The sequence below is a fragment of the Brachyistius frenatus genome, unplaced genomic scaffold (assembly GCF_029030835.1).
Source record: "Brachyistius frenatus isolate BFR_SWC_R1_liver_20210118 unplaced genomic scaffold, ASM2903083v1 Contig_18, whole genome shotgun sequence".
NCBI classification, from domain to species: domain Eukaryota; kingdom Metazoa; phylum Chordata; class Actinopteri; family Embiotocidae; genus Brachyistius; species Brachyistius frenatus.
In genome coordinates this window covers 889,779-911,775 of record NW_027210617.1, presented here as the reverse complement: position 1 = coordinate 911,775, position 21,997 = coordinate 889,779, and the positions used below count along the sequence as shown (strand labels likewise).

Below are 21,997 nucleotides of genomic sequence, written 5' to 3'. Positions count from 1 at the left end.
GGAAAGAAACAATAGTCGTTGTTCCAGACTTTTCTGTTAGTTTGCAAAATAGAGATATATCGAAGGTTTACAAAAGTTCCGTCACTGCACACCTGAGAGTTAAAACTTGCAAACCTGATTTGTTTTAATTGTACCAGACAAGACTTCAATGAACTGGTATACAACAAATATACCAGTGTGCAGTGGTGGAAGAAGCATTAACATTAAAGATAAATTGATATACTGCAATATAAATCATTTAAATACAAATAAAGGCACTGCACTGGAAGTAAAAGTACTCTGTGTTATTAAGAAAATGTGCTTGATGTATAACTGTACTGCGTAAGTAGCATTTACTGTTGGTCAGAGTATTAAATGTTCCCCAAAGGGACAGTTTTGTGTACTTTTTTACACACTAATAAATACTGCTGTAATCTATAGGAGAGTGAATTAATAAAAGGTGTAATATTTGTTAGCTCATGGTACAGTACATTTTGTCTTTAAAATCTTAATCTGCAAAGTAGAAGTAGAAGTTAACAAGCACAATATGTCCTTGCGCATTTCAGAGGAGTAGACGTATAAAGTAAATGAAAACATTAAAGTAAAGTTGAAGTACCTCCAATGAAGTACTCAAAGTCCATTACTCAAAGTGTGGCATGGTGAGGTAGGCTACATGTGTTAAAGTTGACCTTTTTTTTTGAGTTTCTCTCTAACTGATGCAGAAAAAAAGCTAAAAGTTTCAGTGTCTGTACAGTTTCTCACCTATTATGCTTTGACCTGCTCGATACATTGAATTTTCTCTTGAGAGCCTGAGTTACAAACTGTGTGGGTGTTTGTTTTTTTCTTTCACAAATATTATCAATAGCAGAGCCCGAAGAAAAAGAACCAAAAAACCTTTACAAAAATATCACTTGGATGAGACTGCAGTTGAACATTCCTGCAAAGCTACCTAAAATTTGTTTGCATTCAGGTTCACCATAAAGAACAAATTAGTCAGCACTGCGAGGACTGACATAAATACCTTTATGAAAGAAGTAGAATAAATAGGGGTCAGCGTAATAAATGCATAAAATGTTCCACAGGCTAAAGGAAATGGAAAAATGGAAATGTGCAATGGATCCCATCCATATTTCAGATGATGGGATAGGCTTGCCATGTTTAACCTAACGCTGGGATGTTTGATTAACTGTGTTAATCATTTCCCATCTGCACTGGGCCCCTGTCTCTGCCTTTTGATTAAATTCCGACTAGTCTTGCATTGTTCATTATGTGTACTTGTCAAATAATTGACTGCTTGCAGGCAAAAAAAGAATGTACGCTTTTCAATCTTGATGAGGAAGTGCTTTAATATCATGTCATTCACTTTGCATGGCATTTCCAGGAGATGAGTGGAAGACATGGGGAGAAGTGCAACCCCCCCCCCCCCCTCAAACACCTCCCCACACACACCCCAAGGAAGACCTCAGGATGGGGGGAAGGTTCTCATAGATTTGGTCCAACTGGTTTTCAAAAAGCTTTTCCTTCCTAAGGTTCATGTCCAGGGTCAAACATGCCGAGCTAATTCAGAGTATGTATGGAGGACACGTGACTGAAATTCAGTTCACAGTACGATTTCTGAAAATGTTGGTGTGATACAAAGTCACATAATGATATCTATTAAAATCTCTTAAAAAAGGTAATCATGAGCTTGTCATTTAAGCATGCTGGTAGGACTACTGTTCATGTAACTGATATATTTTAATGCATATTGTACTGTATATACAGTATGAGTTGAAACATATAGATTTACTGGATGGAGCCATTTCAAAATACAGGAATACAGAATTTATGAATGATACCATTTCAGCTGTCTACTTTTTATATTCAAGACTTTCCAATACCAGCCTCATTTTTAATTACTTCACAGCGTAAGTGAATCAAATCATAAAGGTGTCAGCTTTTTACTGGGAACTCAGACCTGCCGCGATAATGATACCTGACTCGAATGACAGCTCCATGCTGTGTTATTCCTGGGGTTAAGGGTGTGTAACTCCAGGCTCTTCAGCATCATCTTTGCTCCTGACTCCTAATACAGTCGTGTTTGTGTAGTCCTTAAGAAAGAAGCACAGCACTTTGTATGCATATTGGGCAGGCTGACAGGCACACTTTCCCCCCCCCAAGGATAAACTGGTACTGAACACTCCACATGATTAGCCTTGTAACATAAGCATAACTATGCTGAAGTGAGCGTGGAATTAGAGACAGTAAGAAGGGTTTATGATCATGTAAGGCTGTTTTGCAATCCTGTTATGAACCAAGATCACCACATCTGTGTGAATAATTTATTTGTGAAAAGCCTGTTTCCAGCAGTCTCAGTCAAACCGCTTTACTGTGGAAATAAAATAAATTTACTCGCACGGTTCCACAAGAACTGTCTAATGATGGACTTTTAATATTATGGCTCCCCATTGTCGCCACCCTACTCACTGTCAAATCTACAAAAGAGGCTGGATTTAATTAAACAACTACTTGTGGATTTCATCTCAATAGCTATGGCAACATCCTAACATCGCTTGCCAGGCTGAAGGTTTGTACTGCATCACGTCTCACTCCTTTTCAACTTTCCACAAACTGCCGCCACAGAGATCAGAGAGAACCCAGCTTCACTTAAAAAACTAGTGCATTTTGGGGAGTAATAATATGTTGTTGACAGAAAAACAGCCAATAATTTCATCCTTGTTATTTTGTCCATGTTGAAGGAGGGTGTCAAACTTTTCCATTTCAGACACTGTTAGCTCTCAAAATGAAAATAACAACTGCAGTTTTGAACCAGCGTTAGTGTCTGATTTTTTTTTGGTGTGTGTGTGTGTGTGTGTGTGTGTGTGTGTGTGTGTGTGTGTGTGTGTGTGTGTGTGTGTGTGTGTGTGTGTGTGTAAATGTCCTTGTTAGGCTACATAGAGAGAAAAAAAGGCAGATTAAATGGAGTTGCAATGAGAAAGATGGGTGAATATATCTGTGTGGGAGGTTCTCCCCAAATTACTAGAGTGAACCTGTAGGTCACTGGTTTGTCATGGTAAACATAAGCTGATGGAATTGAGTTCAGCAGCTTTCCCACCATCTCCCCGAGGTGGCAAAGGCTCAGCCACTGCTGCATTCTTGTGTGTCTTACCATTAAGACCTAGTGAATACCTTGACGACAATGGTCATGTGGTCAATGAGGAGGCGGCAGTGGAAGCGGCTCAGACTTGGGCAAAGGGTGAGCACTGGAATGGACTCATTAAGTCACAGCTGTTGTGTTGGGAACAATGAGGTGAGGACTCTTCTCAAACGTTTCCAGCACCCAAACATTACAACTCCATCTGAAGATGTGCAGCAGATTGGGGGAGGACTGCGATGGGTGGAGACCTGACAGCAAGCAATTGTATCTTAAATTTGTCTCTGAGAACTTAGTAAATATTTATGTTTTTGTCTCCACTCTGTGTGTAGAAATGAGTGAGAGGAAACAGGAAAGTCTTATTTGAATAGGCTTCCACTTGTCCAAGATAAAAATGTTCTTGTTCGCTGACAGCCTGTTTGTTGCTTCACAAAGTACAAAATTACATCACTACTAAGAATGGAGGAAAATCCACTCCAATGCGTTTTGTTTGCTATTTGTCCAATTCCCAACTGATTCAAAGATAACCCTGCCTTTGAATTCACTATGGCAGTCGATCTCATGCCTCATGTCGACACAGCGAGAGGAAGCCAGAAAAGCAAAGCCGTTGACCTCTCTATGGTTTGGGGGTCTCAAAATTATAACACCCTTCCTCTCCTCACAAAGCAGACCCCTGCTGCTGCAGCCTTGGTACTGCAATGCCAGCACCATTGCAGTAGATTGGATTAGACAGACAGCTAACTGTGAGATGGAGCCCAGACTCACCACCAGTCCCATTTCTCATGTAAATGCCACATCTCATGGTGCCCAACATAATAGAATGGATAGAGCACAGTAAAAAGTTCTTTGTCCGTAAAATTACAAACTGCGACATCAGTCGGTGAGGATCCTTTTCTTTTTTTTGTTCACTTTTGTTAAACTTTAAGAGTGGCTGGGAAACAACCAGAAGAGGGGGTCCCTGGCTCATGTCATACGTATTCATTTGCTAGTGGTTTTCTCGGTGCAGTGAACTCTGGATTTGTGCTTTGTTTCCTTTTTCCTTTCCGTCTTGGAGTCGGCTGTGTTTGCTTTGGAGCTGACAGTTGACGCTTTAGGATCCCAGAAGCCGGCCCACCAGCGGTCATGAAATCTTAACCTGTAACAATAAAGCTGCTATAACACCACATTTGTTCTACTGGCAACAATGACAGTTAAAAGCACCCTGGCATGGTAAAAGTGTAAACTTCATTCTCATCAGCGTACGGCTTTAGAAAATGAGACGTGGAATGCGAATACGGCAAAAGAGGCTAACTAAACAAAAGCAGAGAGGCTCAAGTGCAGGTCATCAAATCGAAGAATTCACACCTTGTCACTTCAGAAGCCACGAGTAAAGAAACCTCGTCTCCAGATGACAGAGGAGCCGACTTCCACTTAAATATTTATTTGTGTTTCCTGTTTCTCTCCAGACGTGGTTTGTTTTTGGTCACGACTGCACATCTTCACATGACCCCTCATCACTCAAGACCTCTCTCACATTTTCATAAGGTCCACCTGGATCCTATCACCACAAGTCACCGGAGCAGTTTGTTCTGTGAAAAATGTAATTAAACTTTGTGGGTTCACGTTTAATTATCACAACAATGTCTGGGCCTTGTGCGTCTGTCTGCCTTGTTGAAAAAAGAAACCATTGTTTGTGTTTATCTTTTTGAATTAGCTGGAACTTACTTTAAAATTAAGTTGGATCTCTGAGGGTCTTTTTTTTAATCATCACAAATCCTCTCTAACACATGCCTTCATGCTTCGTCACATGCCTGTGCTGAAGCCGTTCTAAATCCTCACAAACTTGTAGTTTGTTTAAAGTGAGGAGCAATATGATAAGACATCTCCTGAGAGGTGGGAGTCAGCTGCCATTTCACTTGAGTGCACTGGTGTGTATTGGTTAAGCTGGTATTGGACCATCTCAAATTTGCCCCTTGGTGTCAGATAAGCACACACCCCCGCCTTCTACCCACTCTCTAAACAGCACCCCCCTCCCGCCCCCCACACACAGCTGTTTCCCTCCTCTGGGAGACTCTTGAAGGCCAACTGTGCAGCCACTGAAATGAGCTGCTAATCCCTGTACAGGCTCCCAAGCATATTACAATGCGCCACAGCCATCGGTTCATCCGCCACTGTGTGAGCGCGTGCTGTTAGTCTATATGCATGCATGTGTACGTTTAGGCAAGTGTCAATCTGTTTGAGTGCCAGCTGCATGAAGCAGCGTGTACACACAAGAGGGGGAAAATGATTGTTGTTCGTGTCCTGCGTGACCTCAGTAATAGCTATATATCCCCTTGCAGCATTTTCTAAGAGCGTAACCAATTGCCATCACAGGAAGAAGATTCACACTTATTCCCAACAAGTGTTTCAGCCTCCCCTCTCTGCCTATCATTGGAACGAAGTCATTACTGGTGCTTATGAAAGTGAAATGAATGAGAGTGTAAGGGGATGGATGAGAGGTCATGGCCTCAGGGCCTCTCTGGAGTGAGAATGCATAAACTCATCACCTGGTACTGATGGAGGACCGCTCACCTCAACCACCGTCTCCGTCTGTCTCCCCTTGCCACCGCCACCAGTGCCCTCACCACACAGGCGAGCACAAAAGTATGAGGTGGGAGCAATTTTCTTCGCAAGTGATGTTCACAAACATCCATAAATATCACATTTGAAATAAACTCAGTGCGATCACCTGAAATAAACTTCATAAGGAACTGGAGAAGCAGCCTGAATACTGAGTGCCTGATCAGCATGTCCTCCTTTTAATATCACTCCTGATTGGTGTAATTGCAAAGGTGAGCATTTGTTTGACTGGGTAAATGTTGTTATCACGGAGCTGTTATGAATTCATGAATTTTTAACAAGGAGAGCAGATTTTCGTCCCTAAATAAGAAGTGAAATATTCATCAGTGTGCCTTAAAATTAGCTTATCAAAATGACATTTGGGACTAACTGTGTAAACAGCTGCTGCTTTAGGGTTAGGGAAGCTGCTCTCCATCAAGTTGGCCAAACAGACGTGATGAAGATTTGATGGACTGTCCTGTAACACAAAGGTCATGTGTAATCCCAAAAATAAGACCTTGCTCTTTCAATGTCCTTCAGAAAAATGAACAGGATATCTACTTTCTTCTTCACTGCTAGTCTCTTGGCAATTGTCAGCCCTCATGTACAGTGACTCAGCTACAGTTTGATTGAACTACAGCTCTTTGCTTACAACTCTTATCCAAAGGAGCATTAAACCGCATCAAAAGCTGGTTTAAACATGTTAAAAATGGATTCAGGAAGAAGACATGTTCACAAAATTAAGATATTATAGTTGCAAATAGGTATCAGGGTGTAAAAACCTCACTTACTTATTATTCTCTTACAGTTTAAATGCTGAGACTGTAGACAAAAAACAACAACAACTGATATATACTTTTGTTGCCTCCACTAAAGTGGACAAACTGTCAAAAAAGCCTGTAAGGACTTTCTCTATTTTGAATTCCTCAGATACCAGACTGTCTACAGGCATAACAACAGCAATTTTTCACAGCTATCTGTCCGTGGCACATTGTCCACTTATCCATCAGCAGGTCTCAAAACGAAAGCATTTGCCATGAGTTTTCATCTTGTGCCTGTGACGTCTAGCCAGTCGTATCTCGCACCTTAAGTCTTTAGTCTATGAGAGAAGGAAGGGTGAAACTATTATACATGTGGATGAGATAAGACAAATTATGCCCATTAAAAAAAGAGAAACCTCTCAATTTTCAACAAAATATCAAATTTGTTAGAGAAATAAGTAGATCCAGAACAATCTCCGCTCAGGCCAATCGTCACAAATGTAAGAAAACCTGCTTGTGGATTGACACATGTCTGGCAAATTTGGGTGAGACAATTGTGTATGTAATCAGCAATTACCCTAATGACAGTGCTGACATACACTGTGGTGTAGGGTGTGTGTCCGGGGGGCTGGTGAGGGGAGAAGGGCCAGGGAGGACGAGGTCTGCTGAAAACCCTGTCGGAGTCTCTGACTGATGGCTTGTCAACGAAGCACTCCTGTTTCAGACAGACTCAAGGCTCAGGTGGCTCCAGCAGGGCCCTTCTACCTCAACATGGCGTTTCTCAGTTTAATCCTGTCCAGAGTGCAGGAACCTTTCCACACTCCCCTCCATCTGCAGTGCATTCCTCCCTATTACTCAGCTTTTTTAATCTGCTCATTTTACCACCTAAACTCCTGAGTTGTAGTAGTTTCCTTGAAACATGCCTGAATAAATTTCAAATGAGAAAGCCCAAGGCTTCCATTTAGCTTGTTGGTCACACTCAAAAACACCTTCTCCCACTACAGCTTCAGCTATGTTGTGAGTTAGTCATATATACAGTATATGTGTGTGTGCTGTAATATATTCAGTGGTGGATAAAGTATTAATTTCCTTTAATTGAGCAGAAGTAACAATACAACAAAGTAAAAATAGATACTTCACAACAAGTAAAAATCATGCATTAAACACGTTCTTTTAAACTAAAAGTAGTCCTGTGAGTATCATTATTATAGAGCACATTAGATATTTACTGATGCATCAATATGTAAGTACTGTTTATATCACTTCCTGCCACTGTCACTGATGTGTTATTAAGCACAGCAGTCCTGAAAGCAACCATGGGACCAGATTTATACTTTGAACATTTCTCTCTGAGCTAACTACAATTATTTCCTCATCTGGATCATCTACCTGTCTCTTGGATCCCATCCCAACTAAACTCCTCAAGGAAGTCTTCCCTTTAATTAGTCCTTCCATATTAGATCAGATCCACCTATCTATTGTAACCGATTATGTACCGCAGGCTTTTAAAGTGGCTGTAATTAAACCTTTACTTAAAAAGCCTACTCTTGATCCAGCTGTTTTAGGAAACTACAGACCAATTTCGAACCTACATTTTATTTCTAAAATCCTTGAAAAAGTGGTTGCAAATCAACTTTGTGATCATTTACAAAGGAATGGTCTGTTTGAAGATTTTCAGTCAGGCTTTAGAGTTCACCGTAGCACAGAAACACCTCTGGTGAAAGTCTTTTCTCTCCCATAGTTTTTGCTTATTGTCTGTTGCCTCACCATTCAGTTCCCTTGCTCGCGTAGTTTCTGTTCTTTCTTTTGCAGATGTCCTGGCCATAGAGCTACCTGTCTCTGCTCTGTGATTGTCAGCCCCACCAACAGTTCATGTCTTGTATCTCTATGCTGTCCTTTTCTCTCTCTGCTCTCCTCTCACCCCAACCGGTCGAGGCTGATGGCTCCGCCCACCTCTGAGCCTGGTTCTATCTGATCTATATAAATAGAATAGAATAGAATGAATTGAATTGAATTGAATTGAATTTAATTGAATTGAATTGAATTGAATTGAATTGAATTGAATTGAATTGAATTGAATTGAATTGAATCACTGTAGATGACTGAGGGGACTTCTTATACACTTACAGTTTAGTCCTGTTAAAATAATTGCCGCATGGATTAAGTTTTTAGTTTTGTACTACTAAAGTATCCATAAAGCTGACTATGTACAAGATGAATAAAATCTGTATTATATGTGCTGTATGAAAGAAAAATCTAAAAGCGAAAAGTTCTTTATCATTAGCCATTTGCGAATCAAACAGTCCTTACTTTGACACATCGAGTGAGCAATCAAACAATACATATAAAACACAAAGTGGGAGAGATCTATTGGCCATTATATGCATTTGACAGCTTAAGCATAACTATTATCATACAGGCGTGTGTGCAGCAGTCGCTCCAATTAGTACATGTAAATGAAAGCGCCTAATAACCACTGATGAATAATTCAGATGTAACACTGGTGTCACATTGATTTGTTCATACCAAGAGTTGTGATAAAAACAGCCTCTTCATTATAAATGACCACTGAATAACTCATTTGTGTCATAGCCTGAAGAGTGATGTGGGTCTCAGCATAGCAAGTGTTTATCAAATTATATTCGGAAGGGCATAGCCTTCAAATTATATTCAACAGGGCAGAGGCTGAAGTTTATTTACTGACTCACAAGAGAAGTATTTGAATATCAAACAAAACAAAAAAATCCCTGACTCTATGTTTCCAGGTAGCTGCAGTGTGCTTTGTTAAACATACAAGCCATCTTTTGAGCCCTGTGTACTTATGAGCACATCCTCCCGTGCATGTATTCATGTCATCTTCTGAAAAGTAAGAATACGTTTGAGGTTGTTTACCTTGCTTTATGCTCATTGCATTTTCATATTGAATTTAGCCTGCCCATTCAAAAATGCACTGTGCTGTGGCTGCAACTGGAAAGAGGCGATATTGAACCAAGTTAATGTGCATTTCTATTGGCAAACCAATGCACTGTAGAAGTCTTTGACTTGATAACATCATTCTTCTTTCAATGTTACACAAAAGAAGTCTGCATGCTCCAAGGTACCCAATCCAAGAAGATCATTCTTTGGAGACGGTGTCAGCCAGGCAGAACCTGACTGAAAAAAACAAAGAAAAAACAAACACAGGATGAGTTGTTTAATACAAAATGTTGTCACCACTAAATTCCCCTTTAGTCACTTTAAAAAAGACTAATTACGCTGCTGCTGATTCTGCTGTCTCACAATGTGCTTTGCTGTCTCGATGTGTAGGTGTATGTGCCAATGGGAGGGAGGTTGTCAAGCGTTGACTGTGACAGAATTTAAATACCAGATTGTTACAGACTTAATTATGGTACTTCTGAGTTATTTTGTAACGTGCCTGAACCGGCTGAATGATAAATTAGCAGTTTGTGCACAGCAAAGTGATTTAATTTGAAAACACACGATGTTAGTGACATTGGCTGGAACAGCATTCGTTCTGTTTACTAGTGATTCCTGACAGCTCACAACACAGGAGGCGTGCTATAGCGATTCATAGGTCTGTGTATGTCAGATAAAAACGAAAATGCTTACTGAATCATGTCATATATAGCACTCTACACGGCCACAAGAACTGCACATGTATTGCAGACGAGACAGGACAGGATGCTCGATTGGGTGACTTTCAAACCTGGGAGAGTGGAGAAGAGGCAAAAAGAAGGACACGCAGTGACCAGCAGATAGATAATAAACACAAATAAAAGACCTTCCATTTGGAAAAAAAAAAAAAAAGAGGCAGACCTGAGTTGAGAACTGAAGAGACAGAAATACAATTAGAAATGGAGCAAGAGGAACAAGCCACTGCAAAACCTTCCAGCATGAAAGACCCTAACCACTATATCTCATCCTTGATAAGGCTCCAGAAGCTTATCAGTCACTGGGTAATTTCAATTAAAAGGGGTTTTGCAAGACAAGTGGTTAAATACCTCAGAGGGAACCTGTCACCACAGGAGAGGTGGCAGGCTGTCTCCACAACACACGAGGAGAGGAGGAAGAACAGAGTGCTGCATGAATGGCTGGACTTGGCCTCGGTAGCGGCACGTGACGAGCGTTATTGCATTAGCTCCTCGCCAATCACATAATGAACTCTCTGTCAGATGAGACAAAAGTCCGGCCACACCCCTGCAGCACTGCAAAAAGCTTGAAGAATGCGATCGGTGGGATTAACAATGAAGGAGCCCTAAAGGGAGGCAGAGAGAGGCCTTTTGCCAGAGAGAGATAGGAAGATTCAGGAGCTTAGTGTTGTCAAATGTTTTATTCAGCCATGACCGTGAGTGCTGCCAAACAGATTAGCCTGTTTACCAAAGGTTCTCATTTAAGAGATAAATCTTTAAATGTTGGATTTGGCAGGGGGAGATGGGGAGGGGCAGCATCTATGTCACACTAAGTACGAGGAAGGGGTGGGGGGCACATATAACACAATGGAGTAACAAAGGAACTGAGAGGTAGAAATAAAACTTCTCATTAAGCTCAGAGTTGTCTGAATTAATGACAGCTGTAAGCAGACTTTGATCAATATGCCTCAGTATATCTCTCTCCCAGGGTGAGATGAGGATCGAGCTATCTTCACGCCAAGCAGGTTGAGCAGCTGCTGTAGACGGTGTGATGGGGTGGAGGGGCGAGGGGGTGAAGATTTGACTGTTCTTTGTTGTAGCTCGGTGGAATTCTTACTTGCCTCTCTCCTCTCCTTCCCCCTCCCCTCCTTTTGTTCTTGTCTATTACAGCGGGGGGGTGATGAGGCTCCCCTGGGCGTGTTCAACTACAGAAGCCCAATCTCATAGGATAGTCATCTTCCAGATACATCAACAGGCCAGTTGTCATTTTGACGAGTGGGGGGGAGCACAAAAACTGCAAAGCTAAAGAAAAAAATCAAGTGAGAAAAGAGAAAAAAAAGTGAGGTATTTACTGTACGTTGAATTATAGAAACTACCTTTCTTCTAAAAATGTTTCCTGTTTTCATCTACATGGCACTCTCCCATCACATTTGCTGTCCTTCCTACTGTTTCTATGCTGAACAGTTTGGCTGTGAAAGCCTCAGTTCTGAGTCAACTTGTTAGAAAAGGACCATGCCAAGCATTCCACACCATTTCCAATTAATGATGCTGCTCTTGGCAGCAAAGTAGTAAATGACTACCAAGAGGGTTGTTTTATTACCCAAGATGAAGTATACACCGATTCCGTTTCTCTCTCAAGAATTGATAACTATCAGATCCTATATGACCCACTTTCTTACTAATGAGAGGTCATCACACACTGGGTATAAATGTCAGGGGAAAACGCTGTCATTTCTGTTGGGCAATTCTTTAGTGCTTTATTGACCTTAAGGGACAGAGCAGGAATTCCTGGCAAGTGGCAGGTGTATGAGTTAAGGACAAAAAAGGACAAACTACTGTAGGGCAACTTTTAATGGAACCAATGGGACCAATGTGTGTGTTTGTGGGCATGTGCGAGCACTTTGTCCCTGTATGTACACACGCACACACACACACGCATGCATGCACAGCAATATGATAGAGACGGAACTGGCTGATGATAATGACGTGATGGACAATGATTGATGGATGGATTGCAGTGTTGAGGAGCCGTGACTTGAACTGGCCATTACTTTTTCAGAATATTCAAAACTCAACTCATTTCTCCACTGACACATGAGGATCGGAGCACCAATCTATCTACGTGCAAAACAACAACATTACCTGGAAATCCCATTGGCCACCTGGCTATCTTGTTGAAATCAATAACATCTCACACTATCACAGCTGTAGAGTGAGTGACCCTCCAGAGTGGCAGCCATATGTCCAGTAAAAGCAAAGAAATGACATGCTTAAATCTGCATCAAACACTGGATATAAGCTTTACGCAGCACAATAATTTCTTTTTCAGACAGGCGACAGTTGTCAAACTGTCTCTCAGAGTGCTCAAAATTTGGAAGTAGTGAAGTTGCAGAGTTTCAAGTAGGTTCAAATGTGCAAATCTGAGAATTAACATAGGTCTTGACATGGAATAGCGGGGAGTTGTCATAGAGGATCATGAATATTCAAGGCTGTGACCTAGTTTGATACGCTCGAGCAGGACAGTGGGGTGCAGGGTAAAAACCCATCTGAACATAAATGTACCACAGCAATGTGGTAATATGAATCAGTGTGGGAGGGATTTAATTTTAATTACTCAATCAACTGTTGAGCTACCTTCTGGTTTCGGGGGGTCCTCTATCTGCTCGCATCTTTATAATCTGGCAAACGTATGCAGTGAGGTAACAAACTGAAAATATACCACGTCAGTTTTACAGTCCAGCCACAAAACACTGAGCCACTCAAAGCGGTCCCCCATCAGAGATCCCTCCAAGACAAAGTGTGAACACCCTTCCTCTGAATCATGAAGCAACATACTGAAGTACACAAATGAAAAGTGTTTCATTCTTCCCAGACCATAAGTTAATAAAAAATCCACTCTGTTGGCACCAGACTGTCTGACACAAACTCAAATTGATTCATAATTGAGTTTGTATAGATTTTTATCCAGCTTTTGCTGGTTACATTAGGGCTTGACTAGTCTCATTTTGCAGTGGAGTGTAGAGCAAATGCAACCCATGCTCTGGGCTCACAGTGCACCGTGCATTGCAATAGCTTGCTCAAATAATAACTGGCTTTGAAGGACAATTTTGCCTCTTTCTACTCATCAATGTGCAGCCACTGAAGGATGTATTTAGGGTCACCTTTCTCCACTGACACAAGCCTTTCTCCTGACTGCTGGGATTTACACTTTGCAGTTGAATGTTACCCGGGACTCAGAATAACATGTGATTTTTACATCAAATACAGAGAAAGTTTTCCTTGAAAACACCATTGATAAGTTTCGCTTCAAATTTATAATCCCACATTTTAAAGGTTTCAGACTGCACTCTTCTGCGGACCCCTTCCTTCCTACTGGACATAAATTCTTGAAAAAGGGGGTAACGATTATGTAGTTTTATATAAAAATGCCAAGCAATTTCCTAAAACAGCTGGTGCTGGTATCTTTTAGCAAACATCAGCCAAACAGGAATAAAATTTGCATTTGGTGGGGACTACTTTCAGCAGTGGATTAACACACATTTGGAGCTATAGTGACAGTAGGGTAGTATTTGTGTAAGTTTTTTCTGTTTGTGTAAGTTATGTGTGTTGTGTAATCTATGTGAATTGTTGCTGCAACACACACATTTCCCTTTGGGGAAGAACAAAGTAATTTATCTACCCCACCCATCTAAACTACAGGTCCCAGGTTCAGCACAAACAGAAATGGTGACTTTTTATGTGTGTTTTTAACGCATCAGTGGAGGTCTATGTCAGACTAAATTCAATATTGACAATAAGGGAAATTCAGAATATCACCAGACTCATCCTGTAAATTTGGTTACAACACAACTAAGGGTACACAAATAGCAACTTTGACGGATGTGGACTAAGCAGGACAGCTGGTGAGACAGGCCTTCCACTGATACACCACAAAAAGTTCCCAAAGGTATACTGAGATTCTTAGACTTGCCTCATGCTGCCACACTCGCCTTTGTTGGTGTCTCATTTGGAGTCAGTGCTTTGTGATTAAGAAGGAGGCAGGCCATTCATCAGACACTGCTGTCCATTCAGTCCTCAATGGGGCCTGTCATATAGGTCTCTGTCCCGCCCTGAGCCATGGTCAATCTTCAGCCAGACAGCCACATCCCAAAACACAAAGTTTGGGATTTATAGCCGATCTGCAGCAGGCCTGAACATCTCCTAAGGGAAGACATAAAACATTGAGGAAAACAGAGTGTGAGCAGTAACACACACATTTGTCTTTTTATGGCTCAATGTACTGATAATGATGTTTGATTTTCCATTATGTTCCGATGAAAGGTGAGAGAAACCAAGGCTGGTACTTTTTGAAGTCCTGACCCTCTGCTGTAAATGCCTACATCTGTAATGTAAACTTCTCCCATTGGTTCCGCTGGTATTAGACACCCTGAAATAGACGGTCATGTGAGGGCCCCAAGGCGCTCATTAAGTCCACCTAGCGAACAATATCATCATAATAAAAGGATGCGCTGAATCTTATCTGTATGCAATGCTGTTGTTTTTCTGATGAGGAAGGACCCGAGGTGGCTCAAAGCAGCTCTTGGGTTGTAAAAGGCAAGGCAGATACCATCACTTACCCATCCTTTGTATAATATGTCTTTGAAGGATCATGTGCATATTTAAATAAGGGTATATGTGGTGTGCATTGACAGTGCTTCATTAAAAGACTGAAATATTTCCATTTCATTTGGTGGAATCCCCAGTGCCGTATTTATTGGTTGTCCCTGGCAATACCGTGGAACATTAATAAAGCACACCAATATCATTCAGCTTGTGGGATAATTAGGCAGCCCATCCCCAAGAAGACGGTATATGGCACATAAATTCTATTAATAAGCTATGTATTGGTTTAAGATCTAGAGGCCTCAGATCTAAAGTTGTCATGAGAGTAGTAGAACATTATAGCACCTTGGTTCTGTGGGGACGAGAATTAATGGATTTTGTCCTCAATTAAAGTTGAAATGGGAAAACATTCCCTGTCTCACCGTTTCATTATACCACTTAAATATGTTTATTTTTTCACAAAATATAGATTCTTTCTTTCATATTATTTTACTTTTAAAAGGATTAGCTAAGTTTACTCCGACTGCCTACGTAACTAAATCCTACGTGCCTGGTGAGGGACTGAAAGGAAACTGTTGGGGTGGAGAAGCAGGCTAAATAAAAAAAAAAGGCTCTTCGCTGTGTTATTAATACTTTTTTTTCATACAATGTGTGTGTTTACTTTTGCTAATTTTATTAAAGTATCTGCCACTCTAGTTGCATTTCTACCACAAACCTTGCAAGCCACTTCACACATAAAAACACATATTCATTATCATCATTAATCAAAACAAGGTTTATGAACCATACTGTAAACATAAGTCTCCATTTGTGACATTTTGATATAGATGACTTTAGCTTTGGTCTATCAGGAAGCTACTCCTGATAGGTATTTCAAGCAAAAATACTTTTTGATATTCACTGGGAATTATAAAACTATACTTCGAAGACCCCCACACCAATTTTTGGCTTGTTCAATTGTCTCTAAACAACCAACATCATGTTTTTTTTTTAAAAAAAAAGCCCTGCTAGTCGACCCAGTACATGGACTTGCAGAAGGTGGTGTAGCTCAACATTTTTAGAGCAGGTTCAAGGGTAGCCCTCCAGCACTGACTCTCTCCCACCACTCTGGTCATAATTACCTTGCTGACAGAAAAGTGGGAAAAAGGCTGGATGGCAAAGGAACTGCAGCAGAATAGCAGAGGAGGAACAGGAGGGTGGCTAAGTGGAGCCGGAGGAGATTCTGAGGTGGAGCAGCGCTGAAGAGGTCGCCTGCATCTCCTATTTTACCACTAAGTTCTTGTTACGTCACTTATTTGCCATACAGCCATTTGTATGGATGCTGTGATTGATTAGGCAGGCACATTTGTCATTGAGACAGATTTCTAAACTTCATTGTTGCCTGGACAAGTGATCCTTCAGCCCTTCAGACCCATTGCAGTAGCAAACAGCCTCCTTACTCACACAACTGCACATAAACAGACACGGCCCAAAAATTGTTATGCAAACATTGTGCTGATTTTTCTGAATGCCTCAACTGCATCCTCAAAGGAAACGGCTGCCACTCCCATGAAAAATGGCAAACTTTATTGATTAGTAGGCCATGGTTGAAAGCAAAATGAGATGTACTTTTCTAGATTGAGCCAGGAGACAGTTTCTGGACACGATTGTGTTTAAACTGCATCCATATCCTGCTTGGTGACACACAGGCCCCGAATCACACACACTCTAATTCAAATATAGCTATAAACAAGGAGTCACTATTTGAAATATTTCATTTACCTGCCCATTCCTTCACAGTGATGCATTGAAGAGATGGTAAACAGTACAAATTGGCATTACATAGGTAAACATTCAGAAAGTCACAGTTATCACGTGATCAATTGATAACACATCATAATACCTGATCCATAATGAACCATAATCATTGTTTTCACATGTGCAGTGTGGAAAGTCTGGAAATGTAAATTGATTAACACTGATTGAGCGTTATGTCATGCATCCTGATGGCCTTGTCAGAGAGTGAATGATATGCTTTATGTGTGACCAACTTCATCTTCAGCAAAGCTTGCAGAAATACTTTTAGTGAATAACTATTGATCTCCCATTGGCCTATTAGCTATGAATTGGCAAACATCTCAGTGGGAAAATAATTTCAGTATGCTGGCAGAAGTGATCTCATTCACCCTGAAATAAAGAGGGTGAGTGAGATCAATCATATCTGCCAGTGAATATGTTGTTGAAATATGTCCTACCTCTCCAATTAGACAATCACATTTTTTTTTTTATCTAATAACTCTAACCTTTTATCATGTTCTTTGGTGTGCTGTGACTGCTGAGATTTAAATTCCAAATTTACAAGAAAGGGCAAAACTTTCCCAAGAGAGGCCAACTCCCTTTTCTTTCCATTAAGATGGTAACAATAGTCTCATCATTGTTTCATTGGCTGTTGACTACACCTTACATTAAAATATGGGGTGCAATTAAGAAGTTTCAAAACTGTTCCTGTTGGGCACAAACGGAGCAGCGGGAAGCTCTAACTTTGAGTGGTAAGAACTGTTGGTCAACAGAAGCATGTGTGTTACACATGTTGTTGTGACCACTGGTACGATCGCATTTGCAATTTCACTATGGACCTGAAACTTGACCAGAGGGCGCACACAACATTTTTTTTCAAACTCGGGCAATGGAAACCCTTCAATTACTTCAGAAAGACTGAGGCAATGAAGCAATGAGGCGGGCGAGGTGTTCTGAGTTTCAAGATGACAAGAACATCACTGTCCAAAACTGAAGAAGATGCATCGGGTCAGGAGCACAACCAGGGGGTGGGAGGGTTCTTTGACATTCGCAGGTTGGTGCGACGTGAATATGTGCCCCAGGGTCAGACTGTCAACACCGAGTTCTACTCTGACGTTCTGAGGCTCCTGAGGGAAAACCTTTGGTGCAAACCACCTAACTGTGGCGTGATGTCACTTTGGTTCTCCAACATGACAACGTGCCCATTCACAGCACGTTCAACGCACGAGTTTGGTACCCACAACAACACAATCGCCGTTACTCACACCTCCTACTGCCCAGATTCGCCGCCCTGCGACTTCTTTCTGTTCCCAAAAAAGGAAGGTCAAACTGATGGGTCACCGTTTTGACACGGTGGAGGAGATGTAGCATCAAGCAGATGGTGCTTCACACCTTACAGAACGGGACTACCAGGGGGGCGGGGCAGGAGCACTGGGAGAGGTGTATCGCTGCACAATGAGACTACTTTGAAAAGGATGCTGGCCAGATGTAAATCAGATACAGTTTTTGGTTGTTACATGCATAGTCTCGGAATTCTGCGATCATACCTTCTATATACCATGTATAGAAATCGAGGTCCAAGATTTGTGATCACAATACTGAAAATACAGAAGGCAAAATCTGTGTTTCTGCAGTGACTTCTTTTTTGTAACGTTATCTGTAACTGGGCAGTGACAGCTCCCTGCGACAGCAAAAGAACTCCGTGACAGTGTCTTCCAGTCAACACACTGAAGCCTTTCATACTATAGCTGTACAGGTTTTGAGGTGATCATCCCTGCATTGACATGCAAATCTGAGTCAGGGAGATGAACTTTGTCGCTTAGAAACTATATGCTGAGTGATAACATTCCTGGAATGATAGCGAGGAAGTTTTTAACGACTGGAGTTGCTTATTGCCTCCATCACAGTCCTCCTTGCAAGCAGCCGAGTCATGTCTGGCAGCCAAATGAGTTACTATCAGCAACAGTGAAGTGGCACAGGACCCACTTAAACACAGGCTGAGCCAAGAAACAGATCTCCTGTGAGAAGAATGTCTGGCCGCCTTCCCGTGTCATGCAGTGGTGCTGATGGGCTGATAAAGGTTTTGCCAACTTCATTCCTGTCTTCCTGTGACACTGCTGATCAGCCAGAGCTCTGGGAGACGCCTTTTTTTTTTTTCTTCCAAAGTGGAAGTAAAAGGACCTCGAGGATAATTGTGAGAAGCTGCTGACCCTCGTCGCCCAGGTCAGATTTCTGCAGGACGGGGGCCATTTCCTGGCCACAAACAAACTATCCAATGAGGATTCAAAACCATTTCAACTTCTTTACACTATCAGCAGACCTGTTCCCCTGAGGCTTATTTACTTATCAGGTTCCTCAGTAAGATAAACGTTACACATAAACTATGATGGCTCTGACTGACAAGTCAGTGATACAGCAGGATGTGTTGCTTGGTGATTTGTTTGCTGATCTACATGTTGTTGAGACGGGTTTTTTTCAGAGGAAGGCAGTTACTGCCGGCTGATTAACTGTTATTGTCTTCATTTTGGATGGATTTCAGAGCATCTCTAAACCTGAATGAGAACATTAACTATAGTTTTACGACAGTATCAAGCTCAAATGAATCCTAACAAATGAGGAAACGAGGAGGTAAATGTGAGATCATTTAATACAAAACCATGTCTGTCATAAAAAATGTGATTTAAAAAATGAACAATACAAATGTATTTGGCAAGAACAAAGTGCTTTCCCTTACAGAATAGTTAAGAATAATGATGGTTACCAATTGATTTAACAGCAGAGCACCCACTGACACTAAATACGCAAACACATTCCTGCCTAAAGCATGACGTTAACAGATGATTTCCTAAGGAATGGTTTGTTTAGGGGCCAAATGTATCTGAGCTGTGTCAACAGCTAGTTTCACATGTCAGCGGCTTTGTATATTTAAACCTTTTTACACTTTTGATTAATGGTGCTAATGAGTGATATACTAGGCTTTAATTTGGGTAGTCTTTACTTCAAATGTCAAAACAACGAGATACGCAGACCATTGCACATGTGGAAGATAAGAATGGAGTTAAATCATGTATTTTTCAGATTTTTTTCAGCCACGAGTTGGCCTCACCATTATTATCATTCATTTTTAGACCGTTTCTGAAGTCCTCATACAAATTCAACCTTCCTACACTCATTTGTTAATTTCCACAGTTTATAAATTGATTTGCAGAAAAACGCTGTCACAGTGGATTTACAGTAATGACCTGGCCTGCCGGTTAGCACAGTGGAGGTGAGAGCAATTTTACACTCGGCCCACAGAGACCACGATTCTAATTCGAATAGTCCTGTGTCTCTTGCTTTTATTGTTTGGACCATTTATGAAAAGCACATGTGGCTTGTCGGATGTGCAAGCAAAGAGAAGAGAAAATTATGAGAAGCATCTCATTAACTCATTGGAGCTTTGCTGAAAATGTCCCTTTTCATTTGTTGCAGTTGTGAAAAAAATATTATGTGATGGAGAGAAAACGAATGCTGATTATATAAAGATTATTCATAATGTAATGATTGATGTTAAAAACATTTGGCAGTGAATGCATAACTGAAACACTAATAAAAGCGGAACAGATCAACAGCAGATTTCAAAGTCACATTGAAAAGGCAGCGTCTTTAACTTTAGCAATGTGATGGATTTTTGACTAAAATTGAATATGTGGGCGTGGTTTAGTTACAAATAAAATGCTATGAATGTACACATTACACGTTAAATGCTTGTAAAATCCAAGATGGATTAAATTATTAACAATCATGCAACTTTGCAGTTCGGGTCAAGTCTGGTCTTACCAGAGCCAAATTCACGGCAAAAAAAAAAATCTAGCCGTTGCATCCGAACCAGAGACTGTGTATAAAAATGAACACAGCATCTGGGTCTGAAAAGTAAAGCCTGTTCAGAAGAGCCATGACAAGCAATACGTATGAGGTTCATTGGCTGCACAGACTCCCATTCAACTTCTCTCGTGCAATAAAAAGTCAAAACTATTTTTCCACAAATCATAACAGTGATTCACTAAATTTGCTCATTCTGATCAGTGTCCTGGCGTTCCATCTGAAAATAATCCCTGAATTCATTTGACATTATGCCTCAAAAAGTTAATATTTGGGAGCCCTCTGATTAATTCACTGGACGCTACCTTACTAGCGCCAAGACATTAGCAACTAGCTGATGAACACCATAGATTCAAACAGTTTCATCAGAAATGTGTGGAGACCAAATCAAAGCTAAAAAAAAAGGAGTAAATATTGAAGATCCATCACAGGTAAATTCTGCAGCATGACACAAACCACACATGCAGTCTGAGTCATACAGAACTATTTTCAGCAACAGGGAGAACAAGAAGTCCTGCAACAGATGGTATAGGCCCCACAGAGCCTTGATCTCAACACCATGGAGTCAGTCTGAGGTTGCATGCAGAGACACTGAGGTAGCCTAAATCCACAGAAGAACTGTGGCAAGTTCTCCAAGATGTTTATAACAACCTAACTGTGAGGTGCCTTTAAAACTGTGCAAGTCTACTCAGAAAATGTGTTTTAAAGGCAAAGGGTAGCAATAACAAATACTGATTTTTATTTAGGTTTAATTCACTTTGTATGAATTTAACTGATAAATAAAAAAAACTACTTATGGCATTTTTAAAGCCTCCTCACTCTACTTTTGCTGGGTATTGTACATCAGGTGACCAGAAACACAATCAAAGGAATGCTAATGCTGTTTCATGTCCTCTGGGTCTGTAAATAGAAAACTGTTTGCTGATAAATTTGCAATCGTCAGGTTTTAAAGAACACTCCAGCAAAGCTGTGCTCTTAAATGAAAAACAAAACAAAACAAAAAAACATACTGTAATTAGGATTAGATTTTCTACATGGCCATATTTTCAAACTCAGGATTATTCTGACACAACTACACTGAAAATTATCCAATCTTTAATCATAAGCATCCTAAAATGTTATGACAAATTAACAAGTGGGGCAAAAGTAGAGTGCAGCTTTCTGACAGGAAATGTTCTGGGCTTCAGTGCTTGTTAAATTTGGCACTGAGGATGAGATTTATTAGAACTGTGTGGAGCTTGTTTTGTAAAACTCCAGTCAGTGCAAATGCAACACACATCTTCGCTCTTATGTAAACATTTTGAAGCAGAACAGATGGGTCTGAATCCAAAGGTCATACTGTCATATCACAAATGGACTTATGATGCAGACATATGCGGCAGCTCTTTAGAGCTTATGAGTCATGTTGTCTAGGGTGGCAGCTAAACGTTAGCCCTGCTTGTAATCCACAGTGCTCAGCCTCCTTTGGGAGGCACTACAAACAGCACCTTGTCTGAGCACATAAGCACAAACCTCAGCCACACACAAACCTTGTTAACTGTACTCTTAAGGAGGGCTGAGCCGTGCTACGCTACCTGATTTAGAGAGGAAATCTATGCTGAATGAAATCTATTCTCACGCTCAGCCACATTTCCAGAGTAAACACTTTTACACCTTTAATATTCTCAAAGTGAATTCTC

The 21,997-nt window shown here is 40.9% G+C and overlaps 1 long non-coding RNA gene across 2 annotated transcripts in view; it reads right to left on the bottom strand.

Moving 5' to 3' along the window:
• Positions 1 to 8,191: 8,191 nt before the first annotated feature.
• Positions 8,192 to 21,997, bottom strand: part of LOC138618698 (uncharacterized) — a 44,405-nt gene continuing 30,599 nt past the window's right edge. For both annotated transcript variants that reach the window (XR_011310752.1, XR_011310751.1), the window contains exons 3-5: positions 14,050 to 14,279; positions 10,060 to 10,156; positions 8,192 to 9,603 (exon numbers count right to left, since the gene is read on the bottom strand). This is a non-coding gene — a long non-coding RNA (uncharacterized lncRNA). The remainder of the gene's footprint in view (positions 9,604 to 10,059; positions 10,157 to 14,049; positions 14,280 to 21,997) is intronic.